At 47.8% G+C, this 17,826-nt stretch overlaps 2 long non-coding RNA genes across 4 annotated transcripts in view; both read left to right on the top strand.

The window, feature by feature from the left end:
• Positions 1–17,492, top strand: part of LOC143804751 (uncharacterized) — a 111,182-nt gene extending 93,690 nt beyond the window's left edge. For 2 of the 3 annotated variants that reach the window (XR_013221101.1, XR_013221097.1), the window contains 2 exons: positions 15,980–16,137; positions 16,266–17,492. This is a non-coding gene — a long non-coding RNA (uncharacterized LOC143804751). Of the gene's footprint in view, positions 1–5,164; positions 5,196–15,979; positions 16,138–16,265 lie in introns of all 3 variants that reach the window. The other variant, XR_013221100.1, reaches the window with a different exon arrangement.
• Positions 637–2,456, top strand: LOC143804753 (uncharacterized). Its single transcript, XR_013221103.1, has 3 exons — positions 637–1,073; positions 1,406–1,581; positions 1,877–2,456. It is a non-coding gene; the product is annotated as an uncharacterized LOC143804753 (long non-coding RNA).
• Positions 17,493–17,826: the final 334 nt, after the last annotated feature.

The following is a 17,826-nucleotide window of genomic DNA, read 5'->3' as shown; positions in this document are numbered from 1 at the left end:
ATACCAAATTCTATAGGAAACTCCCGTCAGATCCCACAGGAATATTTTCTGTGAAATACAGGAGGCTCCTGGACAGGGCCAAGGATTTGGGCATTATCCGGGAACAAGAATTCAGATTTTTGTGGGTGGAGTGTCCTATTGTGTCTACCTTTTACATGCTGCCCAAGGTGCACAAAAATTTGGTTAAGCCTCCTGGTCGGCCCATTGTGGCCAGTATTGGGAGCCTATGTGAAAAGGCATCAATCTATGTAGATTATTTTCTACAGCCTTTGGTTAAACAACTGCCCTCCTTTGTACAGGACTCTTCATGTTTCATTCGCACATGTTTGGACATGAGCATACCAACACAGGCTCTGCTCGTTACATGTGACGTGGAGTCCCTGTATTCAAATATTAACCATGGGGATGGGACTGCGGCAGTTTTATATTTCTTTGACCTTGTCGTGAATTCTGACAGAATGCACGACTCTTTTGTGGTTGACCTTTTGAGTTTCATTTTGAATCACAATTATTTTGTGTTCGACAGGACTTTCTTTTTACAGGTATCAGGGGTGGCCATGGGGGCGCGCTGTGCCCCGGCCCTCGCGAACCTATTTTTGGGTTGGTGGGAGGCCACTGTGGTCTACCCTATGGCATCATATAACAACCATGTACGCTATTGGCGGCGTTACATTGATGACCTATTCTTTGTTTGGACAGGTACAGCTTCAGAATGCCGGGATTTCATCGAGGCATTAAATTGCAATACGCATAATATCATCTTGACATATGAAATTTCCCCGTCCTCAGTGACATTTTTGGACCCCCGGGTTACTAAGGAGAATGGATCACTGGTTACGAGCCTGTTTCGAAAACCCACAGCTACGAACTCCCTCTTAGAATATCGTAGTTTCCACCCAGCGCACACTAAGAGAGGAGTACCTATCGGACAATTCTTGCGTGTTAGACGGAATTGCACTGAAGATAAAGATTTCCGGTTGGAAGCACGGGAGCTTACCTCACGACTTAAAGATAGAAGCTATCCAAGGCGGTGTATCTCGGCGGCCTACGAGCGGGCCAGGTCCCAATCCCAGGTATCTTTACTGACTGCTAAGACGAAAATTGTCAACTCCAGACCTCGTTTTATTACTACCTTCAATTCCCATTGGTCACATGTAAGGGGGATTCTTCGCAGACATTGGGATATTCTCACGACCGATCTACAGACTTCCCAAATTGTCAGCGACACGCCTCTGCTCACGGCAAGAAGGGCTCCTAATTTTAGGGACCTTCTTACTAGGAGCCATTATACAAGACAGACGAAGAGGTTACAGCGGGGTGTGGTTCTAAAGGGTTCCTTTGCATGCGGTAGCTGCAATGTGTGCCCCTTTATGTGTGCTAACAGAGATTTTTTTGTTAATCCCAGGGATGGAACCAGATACACCTTGAAGAACTACATTAATTGCAAGAGCAGTTGTGTCATCTATGCCTTAATATGTCCATGTCATATGGTATACGTGGGACAGACATCTCAGGAACTCCGACGACGCATACAGAAGCATTTTTCTACTATCAATCTGGCCTCTTTGGATCAAGCAAAGGGTAAACTCCTTACTTCAGTGGCGTCCCATTATCTCACCCGCCACTCCGGTAAAATCAACAACACACGGGTGGTTGGGTTGGAGAAGATACAAATATCCAATAGGGGGGGATGTCCCAAGAAATTGCTTCTGCGGTCAGAGTCCCGCTGGATTTTCAACCTGAACTCTACAGCTCCAGCAGGGCTTAATGAGGAGCTTCTATTCACTGGCTTTTTGGGTGAATAGGTTTTGGCCTCTGTAGGCTTGTTCCTCGGGGTCATCTATTAATTATTTTGCTTTTCCCCTATTTTTTACAGGTGCCGCATGTCCCTCTCCTATTCTGGGCCTTTTTTACGTGATCATCTGGTTCCTATATGGTTTGGATGTGGGATTGCCTCCAGCATCCCTGGGATAAATTTGGAAACTAACTACTGACATCTCGGATATACTACATACCTAGTCTTTAGAGTCTTCGATTCCGTCTCTCCTGGATCTTCATGGGGGCCTACATTTACCTATATTGGTTATTGTCGCATTCTCCTACGGATTGGATTTTCTGTGGCTCTTTTTGTATATGGCCCATTTTTTCTGCTCTTGGCAAATGTTTGCATTATATGTTTTTTCTTTAATTATTATTATTATTATCATTATTATTATTATTATTTCCTTTTCTCTTTTTTTTTTTTTTTTCCCCCCCCAGCATTTCTTAGTCTAGTGCGCGTCCAATATGGTCTTGGGGTCGATATAGGTTATGATTACGGGTCTTGACTTTTTGATAGTCTGACATATGTATTTAATTCTCTATTATACATTAACATACTGCATACTGTTCTATGGGCCCCCGTTGCATTGACTGTGGAGTCTGTGGGCTTATTCCTAATTTTTTCAATCTTAATAATAAAAAAAAAAAAATGTTCTTTCATTTTCTTTTTATTTATTATTATTATTATTTTTATTATTATTTATATATATATATATATGTATATGTGTGTGTGTGTGTGTGTGTGTGTGTGTGTATATATATATATATATATATATTATTTTTTTTTTTTTTTTTTTTTTTCCGCCATTTGTAGTTTATATGGCTCTCCTTTGTTAGTATTATATCTGTTGTCTCACTTGGGTATGTGTATATATGTATTTACTTGTTCACGGATATTTTTTATTTTTTTTTGCAGTACTTTGTCTTGTACTTTTTATGTTATTTGTTTGTCTATTCATGTGTGTGTGTGCATATATATACGGGCCCGTTGTTCTGTCCTGTATCCTGGCCGCTCTGGCCGTGCTTATGCTGACCGGCTCATGGGTGCTCTCGCTGCAGGTGCCCGCTGCGCTGCAGCTTTATTAGTCGGGCGCTGCCTTCTGCTGTGTGTGTTGACTATCTGCGCCTTTTCTCTACGCAGGCGCTGTGTTTTGATGATCCTGCGCTTATACACGGGCCAGCGCTACTGTTTTATGTACGCCTAGGCTTTTCTTGCCTGTGATTTTTACACGCAGGCGCCGTGTCGCTATGTTCATGCGCGGACTGGCGCCACTATGTGGGGTGCACCTGGGCCTGTCCTGCCTCTCATCTCCCCACGCTGGCGCTGTCGTGCCATGTTTTCTTGCTCATGCGCAGCTTAATGCTGTGATTTACATCTCATTTCCGGCTCCTGCATTCATGCCTCTCTCATGCACCTGTGGTCCACACCTGCACCTGGTACATCAATCAGCCAGCAGGTATTTATGTGCCTGGCATCCATGTGTACACATCTTCCCCTGACGAAGCCGTACGGGTTACGGCGATACGCGTTGGGTCGCACCCCGCTCTTACTTTCATCTGGGGCCCCCTTCTGGTTGGTATCTCCCTCTTATTTTGTCTGGGTCTTGATTTATATTATGGCTTGCAGCTTCAGATCTGTGCGACTCCATTTGCACATATGACAGGGCCTTTATTGCACTTACTTTTTTGTGCGGGCCTTACTATTTGTCTTTCATGGGCTATGGTGGGTTAACTATAGCATTTGTTATCGTGGCCATTACTTTGACTGGGCTATAGGTATATACTCGCCCAAACAGGATTTATGCTGGCCACTATATTAGCTGCGCTTTGCTTCCCTTTTTTTTTTTTTTTTTTTTTTTTTTTTTTTTTTTTTTTAAATATATTCATGATTGCTATAGGAGGTCTTTTGCCATCTGTTATTCTTGGGGCATTACTATATATGTTTATGGTGACTATTGTATATTTATATTGATATTTTTGTTACTGTGTATTTATTGTCATCATTCTATTAACCATTGGGATTGTGTATGGTTACTATTGTATATTTATATTCATGTTGATATTTTTTGTAATTATGTATTTATTGTCATCACTCTATTTACCATTTGGATTGTGGATGTAGTGCCCTCACAGCATAGGGGGTCCAGGAGTGGGGTGCTATTGCTCTGTTTTTACTTATGTTTTATGCATTTTTTCTGCTGTTTTGGTGTACTTAATAAAGCTTTATATTATTACTATTTGGTGTAGTGTGCGGGCTTTTACGGTAGTGCCTTTTTTCTCTTTCTTGCTCATGTAGTTCATTACTACCGGCCCCTTGGCACCTCCCTGTTACTTTGACTATAGTTGTGCGCCTGGTTTCTCTTTATTATATAAATGAGAGTAGGAACTATTTCTCACAGAGGCAGAGGGATTGTTGTGAATTTGCTTTTTGCTCCCTCTAGTGGTTACTAGTTTTTTGACTCTGGTTTTTCTGTCATTCCTTTTATCCGCACCTGGGTCGTTAGTTAGGGGTGTTGCTATATAAGCTCCCTGGACCTTCAGTTCAATGCCTGGCAACGTAGTTATCAGAGCTAGTCTGCTGTGCTCTTGTCTACTGATCCTGGTTCCAGTTATATCAGCTAAGTCTGCCTTTTGCTTTTTGCTCTTTGTTTTGGTTTTGTATTTTTGTCCAGCTTGTTCCAAATCTATATCCTGACCTTTGCTGGAAGCTCTAGGGGGGCTGGTGTTCTCCCCCCGGACCGTTAGACGGTTCGGGGGTTCTTGAATTTCCAGTGTGGATTTTGATAGGGTTTTTGTTGACCATATAAGTTACCTTTCTTTATTCTGCTATCAGTAAGTGGGCCTCTCTGTGCTAAACCTGGTTCATTTCTGTGTTTGTCATTTCCTCTTACCTCACCGTCATTATTTGTGGGGGGCTTCTATCCAGCTTTGGGGTCCCCTTCTCTGGAGGCAAGAAAGGTCTTTGTTTTCCTCTACTAGGGGTAGCTAGATTCTCCGGCTGGCGCGTGTCATCTAGAATCAACGTAGGAATGATCCCCGGCTACTTCTAGTGTTGGCGTTAGGAGTAGATATATGGTCAACCCAGTTACCACAGCCCTATGAGCTGGATTTTTGTATTCTGCAGACTTCCACGTTCCTCTGAGACCCTCGCCATTGGGGTCATAACAGGGATACAGTGTGAAAGGATACCTTCTGTCATTGTATCCTGGAGCCTCTGGAGAGCGGTCACATCAGCTGATGTGGCTGCTCTCCACGGGAGATCGTGGTGGTACACTCGTATTAATTGGATATCTGCAGACACAGGGAGTATATTGTTTGTTTATTATTTTAATATTTTTTACAGGTGAGCAATTGCTTCGGGTATCAAGGTGATGGTGAGTATGTACTCTATGTTGTATGTACTGTTTGTGTTGTGTATATACTGTATGTCTATATGTATGTGTTGTAAGTACTATATGTATGTACTGTATGTTGCATGTACTGTTGTATGCTGTATGTGCTGTATGTCATATGTTGTATGTACTGTTGTATGTTGTATGTAATGTATGTCATATGTTTGTACTGTTGTATGTGCTATAGGATGTATGTTCTGTTGTATGTTGTATGTACTGTATGTCATATGTTGTATATACTGTTGTATGTTTTATGTTGTACATACTGTTGTATGTACTGTTGTATGTTGTATGTACTGTATGTCATGTAGTATGTACTGTTGTATGTTGTATTTGCTGTACGTTATATGTTGCATGTTCTGTTGTATGTTGTATGTACTGTTGTATGTTGTATGTTCTGTATGTCATATGTTGTATGTATTGTATGTTGTATGTTATATGTTGTATGTACTGTATGTTATATGTTGTATGTACTTGTTGTATGTACTGTATGTTGTATGTACTGTATGTGTGTATGTGTTTTTTTTTTACATTCAACACATTAGCCGGATGATGGGACTACTACTGTCCCATCATTTGCTAATGTGTCAATCACTGTCACTTTAGCAGGCATAGCCCAATGGGACTTGTAGTCCCATCGGACGATGCCTGCACACACACCCAAAGACTCCCCGCACTGCCCCGGACAGCCCCTGCACACCCTCGACAGCCCCGCACAGATCCCATACAGCCCCGGCAGACCCCCGACAACCCCGCACAGACCCCCGGCAGCCCCACACAGACCCACAACAGCCCCGTACACACCCCCAACAGCCCCGGCAGACACCTGTCAGCCCAGGCAGACCATCAACAGCCCCGGAAGACCCCCGACAGCCCCACACAGACCCCTGGCTGTTATGATCCTAGTGGCTGAGGATCACAAAACGGACTAGCTAAGTTTATGAACATAGACACGAGCTCTAGGGAGGTGGTAACTGAACTGACCGCAAACCTGATCCTAACCAACACACTAAAGGTAGCTGGTGAACGTGCCTAAAATCCTGGACGTCTCGACACAGCCTGAGAAACTATCTACTCCTGGAGGGAAGGTAAGACCTCACTTGCCTGAAGAGAAATCACCCCAAAGATATAGGAAGCCCCCAACAAATAATAACGGTGAGGTAAGGGGAAAACACAAACGTAGAAATGAAAACAGATTCAGCAAATGAGGCCCGCTAATACTAGATAGCAGAAGACATATAGTGAACTGTGCGGTCAGTAAAAAACCCTATGCAAAATATCCACGCTGAGAATACAAGAACCCCCACACCAACTAACAGTGTGAGGGGAGAAACTCAGCCCCCTAGAGCTACCAGCAAGCAAGGAAATAACATATTAGCAAGCTGGACAAGAAAACAAAAATAAACCAAGAAACATATGACCACTGATGGTCGAAAAATGAATCAAGCAAAACTTAGCTTCTCTTGAAGAGACTGATAACGAAGGACTGCAGGAGAGCTCCAAAATAGCACTGAAGACATTGACAGCAGGCAACAACTGAGAGTCCAGGTGAACTAAATAGGAAACCAGCTAACAGATAACGAGACAGCTGATCAGCCTCAGACCTGCAGAATGACACAAAGAACCACCAGAGGGAGCCCAAAGACAGCACTACACAGTACCAGTTGTGACCACAAGAGGGAGCCCAAAAACAGAGTTCACAACAGTACCCCCCCCTTGAGGAGGAGTCACCGAACCCTCATCAAAACCCCCAGGGCGATCAGGATGAGCCACATGGAAGGCATGAACCAAATCGGCCGCATGAACATCGGAGGCGACAACCCAGGAATTATCCTCCTGACCATAGCCCTTCCACTTAACTAAATACTGGAGCCTCCATCTAGAAATATGAGAATCCAAGATCTTCTCCACCACGTACTCCAATTCGCCCTCAACCAGCACTGGAGCAGGGGGTTCAACAGAAGGAACCACAGGCACCACATACCTCCGCAACAAAGACCTATGGAACACGTTATGAATGGCAAAAGACGCTGGGAGGTCCAAACGAAATGACACCGGGTTAAGGACTTCCAAAAACTTATAAGGACCGATGAAGCGAGGCTTGAATTTAGGAGAGGAAACCTTCATAGGAACATACCGAGAAGACAGCCACACCAAATCCCCAACAAGAAGTCGGGAACCCACACCGCGACGGCGGTTGGCAAAGCGCTGAGCCTTCTCCTGTGACAACTTCAAATTGTCCACCACATAGTTCCAAATCTGTTGCAACCTATCCACCACAGAATCCACCCCAGGACAGTCGGAAGGCTCAACCTGACCCGAGGAAAAACGAGGATGAAAACCAGAATTGCAGAAAAAAGGCGAAACCAAAGTAGCAGAACTAGCCCGATTATTAAGGGCAAACTCGGCCAGTGGCAAAAAAGTCACCCAATCATCCTGATCAGCAGAAACAAAACATCTCAAATAAGTTTCCAAGGTCTGATTAGTTCGCTCGGTTTGGCCATTCGTCTGAGGATGGAAGGCCGACGAAAAAGACAAATCAATGCCCATCTTAGCACAAAAGATCCGCCAAAATCTGGACACAAACTGGGATCCTCTGTCAGACACAATATTCTCAGGGATGCCGTGCAAGCGAACCACATTCTGAAAAAATAGAGGAACCAAATCGAAGGAGGAAGGCAACTTAGACAAGGGCACCAAATGGACCATTTTGGAAAAACGATCACACACCACCCAGATGACAGACATTCTCTGAGAGACTGGAAGATCCAAAATGAAATCCATGGAAATGTGCATCCAAGGCCTCTTCGGGACAGGCAAAGGCAAAAGCAAACCGCTGGCACGAGAACAGCAAGGCTTAGCCCGAGCACAAATCCCACAAGACTGCACAAAGGAACGCACATCCCGCGACAAGGAAGGCCACCAGAAGGACCTAGCCACCAAATCTCTGGTACCAAAAATCCCAGGATGGCCTGCCAACACCGAAGAATGAACCTCGGAAATAACTCTGCTGGTCCATCTATCTGGGACAAACAGTCTCTCTGGTGGGCAACGGTCAGGTCTATCCGCCTGAAATTTCTGCAGCACTCGTCGCAAATCTGGAGAAATGGCAGACAAAATCACTCCCTCTCTGAGGATACCAGCCGGCTCTGAAACTCCCAGAGAGTCAGGCACAAAACTCCTAGAAAGAGCATCAGCCTTCACGTTCTTCGAACCAGGCAGGTACGAGACCACGAAATCGAAACGGGAGAAAAACAACGACCAACGAGCCTGTCTAGGATTCAGCCGCTTGGCAGACTCGAGATAAATCAGATTTTTGTGATCAGTTAAGACCACTACACGATGCTTAGCTCCCTCGAGCCAATGTCGCCACTCCTCAAATGCCCACTTCATAGCCAACAATTCCCGATTACCAACATCATAATTCCGCTCGGCAGGTGAAAACTTTCTTGAAAAGAAAGCACAAGGCTTCATCACAGAGCAATCAGAGCTTCTCTGCGACAAAACAGCCCCTGCTCCAATCTCAGAAGCATCAACCTCGACCTGAAAAGGAAGAGAGACATCAGGCTGACACAAAACTGGAGCCGAAGAAAACCGGCGCTTCAGCTCCCGAAAGGCTTCCACGGCCGCAGGAGACCAATTAGTCACATCAGAACCCTTCTTGGTCAAATCCGTCAAGGGTTTAACCACGCCAGAAAAATTAGCAATGAAGCGACGGTAAAAATTAGCAAAACCCAAGAACTTCTGAAGACTCTTAACAGATGTAGGCTGAGTCCAGTCATGAATAGCCTGGACCTTGACTGGGTCCATCTCAATAGTAGAAGGAGAAAAAAATAAAACCCAAAAAGGAAACCTTCTGTACTCCGAAGAGACATTTTGAGCCCTTCACAAATAAGGCATTAGCACGCAGGACCTGAAATACCATCCTGACCTGCTTCACATGGGACTCCCAGTCCTCAGAAAAGACCAAAATGTCATACAGATACACAATCATAAATTTATCCAGATATTCTCGGAAGATGTCATGCATGAAGGACTGGAACATAGAAGGAGCATTAGAGAGTCCAAAAGGCATCACCAAGTACTCAAAATGACCTTCGGGCGTATTAAATGCTGTTTTCCATTCATCCCCCTTCTTAATGCGCACAAGGTTATACGCACCACGAAGATCTATCTTGGTGAACCAACTGGACCCCTTAATCCGAGCAAACAGATCAGACAACAATGGCAAAGGATATTGAAATTTGACCGTGATTTTATTTAGAAGACGATAATCTATACAAGGTCTCAGAGAACCATTCTTCTTGGCCACAAAAAAGAATCCTGCACCAAGAGGGGAGGAGGACGGGCGAATATGTCCCTTCTCTAAAGACTCCTTTATATAGCTCCGCATTGCGGCATGTTCTGGTACAGACAAATTAAAAAGTCGTCCCTTAGGGAACTTACTACCAGGAATCAAATTTATAGCACAATCACAATCCCTGTGAGGAGGCAGGGCACCGGATCTGGGCTCATCAAATACATCCTGGTAGTCCGACAAAAACTCAGGGACCTCAGAAGGAGTGGAAGAGGCAATTGATACCAAAGGAGCATCGCCATGAATCCCCTGGCAACCCCAACTTGACACAGACATAGCTTTCCAATCCAGAACTGGATTATGGGCCTGCAGCCATGGCAGACCCAACACGACAACATCATGCAAATTATGCAGCACAAGAAAGCGAATCACCTCCTGATGCACAGGAGTCATGCACATGGTCACTTGAGTCCAATATTGAGGCTTATTCTCAGCCAATGGTGTAGCATCAATTCCCCTCAGTGGAATAGGGAATTCCAAAGGCTCCAGGACAAAACCACAGCGCCTGGCAAACGACAAATCCATCAGATTCAGGGCAGCACCTGAATCCACAAAAGCCATAACCGAGTAGGATGACAAAGAACAAATTAAAGTACCAGACAAAATGAATTTAGGCTGTATAGTACCAATGGTGACAGGTTTAGCGATTTTTTTAACGCACTTAGAGCATGCTGAGATAACATGAGTTGAATCACCACAGTAAAAGCACATCCCATTTTGACGTCTATGATTTTGCTGCTCAATTCTAGTCAGAACTCGGTCACATTGCATAGACTCAGGTCTCTGTTCAGAAAACACCGCCAGATGGCGCGTAGATTTGCGCTCCCGCAAACGCCGATCAATCTGAATGGCCAAAGCCATTGAGTCATTCAGACTTGCAGGCGTGGGGAACCCCACCATAACATTCTTAATGGCTTCAGAAAGACCTTCTCTGAAATTTGCAGCCAGGGCACACTCATTCCATTGAGTAAGCAACGACCATTTCCGAAATTTTTAACAATACACCTCAGCTTCATCCTGGCCCTGAGAAAGAGCCAGCAAGGCCTTTTCTGCCTGGTTCTCAAGATTAGGTTCCTCATAAAGCAGTCCAAGCGCCAGAAAAAAGGCATCCACATTCAGCAATGCAGGATCTCCTGGCACCAGAGAGAAAGCCCAATCTTGAGGGTCACCACGTAACAAGGAGAAAACAATTTTAACTTGCTGAGCAGAATCACCAGAGGAACGAGGTCTCAAAGACAGAAATAATTTACAATTATTCTTAAAATTCAGAAACCTAGATCTATCTCCAGAAAACAACTCAGGAATAGGTATTTTTGGCTCTGACATAGGGCTATGAACAACAAAATCCTGAATGCTTTGCACCCTTGCAGCAAGACGATCCACACTAGAAGTCAGACTCTGAATATCCATGTCTGCAGCTGAACACAAAACCACCCAGAGATTAAGGGGATGAGAGAAGCTGGACAGACTGCAGCAAAGATAGGAGAAAAAAAAAAAAAATTGTACTCAGGGCTTCTCTTATCCCACTTCTGCGATGCATTAAACACATGTTGGCCTGCTGTACTGTTATGATCCTAGTGGCTGAGGATCACAAAACGGACTAGCTAAGTTTATGAACATAGACACGAGCTCTAGGGAGGTGGTAACTGAACTGACCGCAAACCTGATCCTAACCAACACACTAAAGGTAGCTGGTGAACGTGCCTAAAATCCTGGACGTCTCGACGCAGCCTGAGAAACTATCTACTCCTGGAGGGAAGGTAAGACCTCACTTGCCTGAAGAGAAATCACCCCAAAGATATAGGAAGCCCCCAACAAATAATAACGGTGAGGTAAGGGGAAAACACAAACGTAGAAATGAAAACAGATTCAGCAAATGAGGCCCGCTAATACTAGATAGCAGAAGACAGATAGTGAACTGTGCGGTCAGTAAAAAACCCTATGCAAAATATCCACGCTGAGAATACAAGAACCCCCACACCAACTAACGGTGTGAGGGGAGAAACTCAGCCCCCTAGAGCTACCAGCAAGCAAGGACATAACATATTAGCAAGCTGGACAAGAAAACAAAAATAAACCAAGAAACATATGACCACTGATGGTCAAAAAATGAATCAAGCAAAACTTAGCTTCTCTTGAAGAGACTGATAATGAAGGACTGCAGGAGAGCTCCAAAATAGCACTGAAGACATTGACAGCAGGCAACAACTGAGAGTCCAGGTGAACTAAATAGGAAACCAGCTAACAGATAACGAGACAGCTGATCAGCCTCAGACCTGCAGAATGACACAAAGAACCACCAGAGGGAGCCCAAAGACAGCACTACACAGTACCAGTTGTGACCACAAGAGGGAGCCCCAAAACAGAGTTCACAACACCCGGCAGCCCCACACAGACCCCCAACAGCCCCGTACACACCCCAAACAGCCCCAGCAGATGCCTGACAGCCCCGCACAGATTGCTGACAGCCCCCGCAGACCCCCGGAAGCCCCACACAGACCCCCGAAAGCCCAGCACAGACCCCCGACAGCCCCAGCAGACCCCCAACAGCCCCGCACAGACCCCCGGCAGCCCTGCACAGAACCCCGCACAGACCCCCAACAGCCCCGCACAAACCCCCGACAGCCCCACACAGACCCTTGAGAGCCATGCACAGACCCCTGACAGCCCCAGCAGACCCCCGATAGCCCCAGACAGACCCCTGACAGCCCTGGCAGACCCCCACATAGCCCTGGCAGACCCCTGACAGCCCCGCAAAGACTCACGACAGCCCCACACAGATCCCTGAGAGCCACGCACAGACCTCCAACAGCCCCAGCAGACTCCCGCCAGCCCCGCACAGTCCCCCAACAGGCCAGGCAGACCCCCGCACAGCCCCGGCAGAGCCCCGGCAGCCCTGCACAGACCCCCGGCAGCCCTGCACAGAACCTCGACAGCCCCGGCAGACCCCTTACAGCCCGGCACAGAACCCCGACAGCCCCAGCAGGCCCCCGACCGCCCCGAAAAGACCCCCAACAGCCCCACGCAGACCCCCGAGAGCCCCGCACAGACAGGGCCCCGCACCGACCCCCGACAGCCCCGGCAGACCCCCGCACAGCCCCAGCAGACCCTCGACAGCCCCGGCAGACCCCTGCACAGCCCCACCACACCCCCGACAGCCCCGCACAGACCCACGACAGCCCCACACAGACCCCTGAGAGCCCCGGCAGATCCCCGCACAGCCCCAGCAGACCCCCGACAGCCCCGCACAGACCCCCGGCAGCCATGCACAGAACCCTGACAGCCCCGGCAGACCCCTGACAGCCCTGCACAGAACCCCGACAGCATCAGCAGACACCCGACAGCCCCGCACAGACCCCCGACAGCCCCGGCAGACCCCCAACAGCCCCACACAGACCCACGACAGCCCCGGCAGACCTCCGACAGCCCCGGCAGACCCCCAACAGCTCCGCTCAGGCCCCCGACAGCCCCGGCAGACCCCCAACAGCCCCACACAGACCCACGACAGCCCCGGCAGACCTCCGACAGCCCCGGCAGACCCCCGCACAGCCCCGGCAGACCCCCAACAGTCCTGCACAGACCCACGACAGCCCCACACAGACCCCTGAGAGCCACACACTGACCCCCAACAGCCCCGGCAGACCCTCGACCGCCCCACACAGACCCCAGGCAGCCCTGCACAGAACCCCGACAGCCCCGGCAGACCCCTGACAGCCCCGACAGACCCCTGACAGCCCCGCACAGACCCCCCGACAGCCCCGCACAGACCCCCGAGAGCCACGCAAGACCCCCGACAGCCTCGGCAGACCCCCGACAGCCTCGCACAGACCCCCGACAGCCCCACACAGACCCCCAACAGCCCCGGCAGACCCCCTGACCGCCCCACACAGACCCCAGGCAGCCCTACACAGAACCCCGACAGCCCCGGCAGACCCCTGACAGCCCCGCACAGAACCCCGACAGCCCCGACAGACCCCTGACTACCCCGCACAGACCCCCGACAGCCACACACAGACAACTGAGAGCCACGCACAGACCACCGACAGCCCCGGCAGACCCCCGACAGCCTCGCACAGACCCCCGACAGCCCCACACAGACCCCCGAGAGCCACGCACAGACCCCTAACAGCCCCAGCAGACCCCCGACAGCCCCGGGAAAACCCCGCACAGGCCCAGCAGACCCCTGACAGCCCTGCACAGACCCCCGAGAGCCACGCACAGACCCCTAACAGCCCCAGCAGACCCCCGACAGCCCCGGCAAAACCCCACACAGGCCCAGCAGACCCCTGACAGCCCCGCACAGACCCCCAACAGCCCCGGCAGACCCCCGACAGCCCCACACAGACCCCTGAGAGCCACACACAGACCCCCGACAGCCCCGGCAGACCCCATACAGACCCCCGACAGCCCCGGCAGGCCCCTGACAGCCCCGGCAGACCCCTGCACAGCCATGGCAGACCCCCGACAGCCCCACACAGACCTCTGACAGCCATGCAGATGCCCCGGCAGACCCCCCACGGACAGCCCGCAGACCCCACCCACACACACACACATACACTCACAGTCTCCACCCACATTGTGCCCACACACTTCCCTCCTTCCGATCTGCAGCGTTTCCCCTGCAGCTAAACCACAGATCTTTTTTTACATCTGCAATTTTGCTGCGGATGTGCCCGACTCAATGCAAGTTTATGGGTGCAGAAATGCAAAGAATTGACATGCTGCGGAAAAAACAACTCTGAGTTCCCGCGTGTTTTTTTCTGCAGCATGTGCACAGCTAATTTGGTTTTCCATAGGTTAACATGCTACTGTTAAATGCATGGAAAACTGCTGCAGATCCGCAGAGTCAAAAACGCTGTGGATCAGGGGGAAAATCTCAACGTGTGCACATAGCCTTAGTCCTTTTCAGAACTCATTTTATTATTCAATATAAATACCACAGTTAGCTATAGTGTAGGGATAACTGATGGAGAAGTGTTAATAGTGCATTACAGGCCTATAGTCAGGGCTTATATTGCCTTATACTCCTTCCTGCTGAAATCTAAAACCAAATAGTCCTTTTCAGGGCTCCATCTATTCTATTCAATATAAATACTGCTGTTAGCTGTAGTATAGGAATAGCTTCTGGAGAGAGGAAAGTTTACATTACAGGCCTATAGTCAGGATTTACACAATATTGCTTTACAGTCCTTGCTACAGAAACCGTATCATGGCTACATGTATTCTATTCTAGTCCCTATTAATACCTCATTTAGCTGCATACCTAATTTAATATGCACAATACATGTGGCAGAGGCCGAAGTCATGGCACAGGTGAAACGGTATCTGTTGCAGGAGCACAACAAACATATTCATCCATGAGACCTAGCTTCCTGTCCTACTTTGTAGGGGGCATGGGACACCACTCTTGAAGCCACAACAATGCGAACAGGTGGTTGGTTGGATAGCAGATAATGCTTCCAGAATGTTTCCCAGCACCACCCTGTCCACCACAAAGTCCAGCCTCAATAGCCAAGAGTCTAGACCACATAATCCTCACCCTGATCCTCCTTCCACCATGGCAACTCTCAGGAGACAAGTGATCCCATACTCGGATACTAGGAGGAGCTCTTTACATTTCCATTTATAAATTTTGGCATCTCTCTCTGTGCGTTTCAAGAGGGATTGAGGTGCTCGTATGCAATGATGCAAAATATTTGAGCACCCAAGATTAGTAGAAGATGACTATGGGAAATGGTAATTAGAGTCTCAAAAGGTAGATGATGATGAGACACAATTTCCAACAAGTGAACAAGTCAGGGGGACCAGAGTGCAGAAGAAGAAGGCAAGGTGGTGGGCAATGAAATCCTGGTGCTTTATTTAATTACATATTACAATTCGGGTGTTATAGTCATGTAGTGAAGGTGTTTATGGTGATGTATTTTTGCACTGAAGGTGGTTCTGGTGATGTATTTTTGTACTAATGGTTCTTGTGCTGTATTCACATAATGTTTACTATTATTCTGGTGCTGTATTTATATACTTCTTACTAATGGTTGTTCTGATGCTATATTCATGTGCTGATGGTGGTTTTGGTGATTTAATTACATTCAGAGTCTATGGAAGGATGGGTATTAAAAGTTATGGCATTGATCAATGTATTTTTTATCAGCTTTCTACATCGGATAGCAAATATTGGTGTCATGAGGCTATCATGACAGAGAGGGTTCAAAATATTGCAGCATCCAGTTTCATGAAGTCCTGCACTGGTTAAAAGTGTGTCACCATTTGCAACAGTGCAGTTTTTTCCTTGCTGGTAGTGCAAGGGTTAATCTGCTCAGGTGAAGCTCAGGAGTTTCTCTCATCACACACAGTTGTGTGATCACAGTCAAAAGTGCATTTTCTAACCATTATTTATATTTTTCAACAGTGCTCAAAGTCAAAACACGTTGGTGTTCGATGAAGGATAGTTTCAACAAGGACCTTCGTTTAAGAGAGCCAGGTTCATAGTGGTTCTGGAGCAAGGATCCGCAAATACAAGTATCACCGCATCCTTGCATTTTTGAGACCGGTCCATGCCCAGAGAACGTAAGTATTTTTTGTGGTGTAATGGGTTCTGTTGGATTGCCTAATCTGTATTTTTCTATTCCACAGGAGTTGGAGCTTTACTATTGTAAATGTTTGGTAGTAATGTGTTTTTTCTTACTTTTTCACAGCACATGGAGCAGCACTCTTGACCCTGGTTCTGGAGTGGTCCTTCATCAAACAGCCACGGACCCGTCCCAGCCTTCTAGCAGCACTGCAGCAAGTGGATCTGCCACACAGACTGGAGACCAGGAAGCTGGTCCATCAGGTGTTCCCCTGTCCCAGTCCTCTGCCTCTTTTTGGGGGGCTCTTCCTGGCAGTGGCAGAGAGCCTCAGACAGGTCACTCATGCCTGAGTTTTTGCACTTGAGTTCAGTCTTTCATGATGGACTCAAGACGATTGGTGATCGACTGGATAGTGCCGTAAACTATATGAATACACGTATCTAGGAGGTCACCAAAACCCTTGACCAAGTGAAAGCCGACCTCCAGAGGCCAGCACATCAATTTTTTAATCAAATTGAACAGGGCATGTCAGAACACCTTACTCCTGATATCCAGCTTAGTGTCATGCAGGCCTGCAATGCTGCTTATGTGCAAGCTATGCAGCAGAGTCGGTATTTTCAGCAGACAGTGGCGGCATATCCACCTGTGCCAACACTGTCACGCTTGACCTCAATTCCGAGCTCTGCTGCATACCACTGCACGGCCACCTCCATTCCAAGCACTGCCGGACACCACTACAGCACCACCACTATGCCGAGTGCTGTTGGACAGCCCACCGCCACCGCCATGACAACCGCTGCTCCTGCTTGGACCTCCTCCACTGCCTCCACCATGCAGCAGCAGGACCCAGGCATGGCCTTCCACTCCAACACCACCACGATGCAGCAGGATCCTGGCATTGCCTTCCGCTCCACCACCACCACGATGCAGCAGGACCCAGGCATGGCCTTCCCCACCACCATGCAGCAGGACTCTGTCATGGCTCTCCGCTCTACGAGCACAATACAGCAGCCGTACCCTGACAGGTTGCCCACCACGACCAGGCCGCAACAAATGAGCCCACCGAGGCTCCCCAGACTTGCACTTAGATCCCAAAAAGGGAAAAAAAATGAAAAGCAGCAGACTATCAGTATTCCTCCCCCCTCAACTCCCAATGTGTCTGTAATGTCAGGTTTGTCTCACCCTTCCAGTGTGTCTCAGCCCCATCCCTGAACTCCCAGATCCCACTACTTTGTTTGCCCCTTTCTCCTGCCACCCCTGCCAGACCTCACAGCTACACACACCCCAGTTCCATCACTCTACCCCAAGCAGGCGCAGTTAAATTTTTTTTTGTTAAAAAATAAAGAATAATGTTTTTTGCCCCCAATAATGTTTGGTTATTTGTGTATTTTGCCTCTGGCAACACACACCATGCGCCTAATAAAACACTACGCCGCACACTATATTTTTTTGCCAAATCATAGCTCCAGTAGTTATATGTACAAGACTGCAGCTTTGTGTGTTTGGTATAGAGCTATGAAGTGGCAAAAAATAAATATAACTTGTATTTTCTCCATAATCTCTTCAGTGTGATTATTCTGTGTCGCAGACTGAAGAGAAAATGGCGGTTATAGAAAGCAGAACTATACTCAACAGGTCATGTGTCATAACTAGTGAGTTCATGATACACAAAACTCTGCGCCTTGAA

Source organism: Ranitomeya variabilis, chromosome 2 (genome assembly GCF_051348905.1).
Source record: "Ranitomeya variabilis isolate aRanVar5 chromosome 2, aRanVar5.hap1, whole genome shotgun sequence".
Classification (NCBI taxonomy): domain Eukaryota; kingdom Metazoa; phylum Chordata; class Amphibia; order Anura; family Dendrobatidae; genus Ranitomeya; species Ranitomeya variabilis.
This window is presented reverse-complemented; position numbering and strand designations above follow the sequence as displayed.